The sequence below is a fragment of the Haplochromis burtoni genome, unplaced genomic scaffold (genome assembly GCF_018398535.1).
Source record: "Haplochromis burtoni strain Fernald_Lab_line unplaced genomic scaffold, NCSU_Asbu1 Contig_745, whole genome shotgun sequence".
NCBI classification, from domain to species: Eukaryota; Metazoa; Chordata; class Actinopteri; order Cichliformes; family Cichlidae; genus Haplochromis; species Haplochromis burtoni.
This window is the reverse complement of record NW_024583106.1, coordinates 162,481-164,732: the sequence shown is the minus strand read 5'-3', so window position 1 is coordinate 164,732 and position 2,252 is coordinate 162,481. Positions and strand designations below refer to the sequence as shown.

The 2,252-nt window shown below is 43.5% G+C and overlaps 1 protein-coding gene across 1 annotated transcript in view; it reads right to left on the bottom strand.

The window, feature by feature from the left end:
- The window catches only part of LOC102295874 (kinesin-like protein KIF26A), a 38,508-nt gene that overhangs the window by 8,501 nt on the left and 27,755 nt on the right, over positions 1 to 2,252 (bottom strand). The gene's annotated exons all lie outside the window — the stretch shown is intronic.

The window sequence follows — 2,252 nt, the reverse complement described above, 5'->3', positions numbered from 1 at the left end:
TACACATACAAATCTTTTTTACGCACACACAAATCGTTTTTACACATACAAATCTTTTTTACGCACACACAAATCGTTTTTACACATACAAATCTATTTTACACACACACAAATCTTTTTTACACATACAAATCTTTTTTACACACACACAAATCTTTTTTACACATACAAATCTTTTTTACGCACACACAAATTTTTTTTACACATACAAATCTTTTTTACGCACGCACAAATCTTTTTTACACACACAAATCTTTTTTACACATATAAATCTTTTTTACAAGTACAAAATATTTATGACCACATTTTGAGCCCATACATTCACTTACCAAAGTGAAATCGGGGGCATCTGCTGTGGCAAATGGGTGCAAGACTTTTACCACAAACTTAGTCACTGCTCGGTGACATTCGTCTACCCTGGCCTGAAAGGAGATGCTACTGGTAGACTGCAGCGAGAACTGCCAGCATCTGAGCCAGCCAGACTCTGTCTGTCTCTCTCATCGTGGTCACCTAAATGCACAGTAATGGAAGGTTTTGTAATAAGGCCGATCGCACTAACATAATATGCACTGTTAGTTGATGATTTACCTGCCGCATTAACGTGAGAGGACGTGCAAACGTTACCGCTGCTGCTGGGTTGAGATTCACGAGTCCGGAGCGGAATTAAAAACACGACATTTATTTAAGGTCATCGTGTGTTTTGTGAGCAAATGCTTTTGCATATTCGTAGTGTTTCCTCCCTTAAATGAAATATCTACTTTGCAAGTATTCCAAGTTGCCCTGTTGTCATCCGTTCTCGTAAAGTATAACCAAACTTTTGAGCATTTGAGCCGCTTAGGTACCGTGTTTCCTGCCAGGTAAGCGACGCTCCGCAACATGGTGACGTCATTTGGGGCGACTGGAATCGATAAGGGAATCGTTTGCAAAAATGCCAAACAATTACAAGGAATTGAAACAGTGGGAACCGGTTCTCAACAAGAACCGGGTTTCGATACCCATCCCTAGGCGAGCCAGTGAAATATCACAATAAGCTCAATAAAAAGTTGCTGATTTCAGCAGACAGCTTTAATTAGCCTTGTCTTCTTCTGTGGTGCTTCCTCCTCTGTCAACATCCATTAGAGCTGCGGATCAGGTTTTAAGGCCGCTGCTGTCCACCTGAAGACCTCACTCGTATTTTTAACGACTTTGTACACACGGCTGTCAAATTAGGTTCCCAAGTAAAAGCAGAAGCAGGCATGTGCTCCACAAACAAAAAACCGTTATGGCTTATTAAAAACATCCGGGCGCACTGATGAGGATTCAGACAGATTGAGGAGGAGTGGGTGTGAAGGCTGTGGAGTTCTGTGGAGTGGATGGGAGGATATGTGGGTGATAATTGGAGTTGGATATGTACACTGGGAATTGTCCTCATGAAACATTCATGAGGCAGAAATGAGGCGAGATCCACAGGCCAATGGCAGACAGATCACAAGAGTGCCGATTCCGTATGCATCAGGCCGCCGGCTCGCCTGTCGCACGAATTGCAATCGGCTGCTGGGAGCTGGGATGTGGCAGCGGCGTGCCACATGATGTGCGCCCATGTCAAGTTTTTGTACAAAGACACCGGCTGAGAGATAATTTCACATGATATCAAGGAGGAGAGCTGCCTTTGATAGATGCTCCCACAGCAGTAGCACCTGTACTCTCGGTGTGCTCAGCACTCATAGGAATATTGTAGCGAGCAGCCATCATCACACACTGATGGATGCTGGAAAAAGCCATAAATATGTTAATTCTTCAGCAGAGATGAGTTTTATTGCTCTTTCACTTTCTGAGTCGATGCACGGAGAAATAGTTGCTGAATATCAAATCTGAGATTTAAATTTTGGCCATCAGCTGTAATGATTTCACAGGTTATTTAAATAATATCTCATTGTGATAGAAAAGCTTCCAAGTTCCTCTGCACAAGCCGCTGTTTCATAAAACCCATAAACCTTGCGTTTTGCGTTTTGCGTTTCCATAACTGCTTAGATATACCGTCCCTCGGAGAGCAAGGGCTCGTTTAAGTCTATGTGAGCTGCCGTGAGGTTAACATGGGAGCGACCGGGACGGATCTGCTGACAGACACAAAGGGGGAGGAGTGGCCAGACATCGGTGTTTATGTGGCCCTTGATGGAACAGCAGCTGACATACCACATCATGTTTACAGTAATAATGTTGGGCCAAAAAAAGGAAAAGCACTTATCTGCACATACACACACACACACACGCAC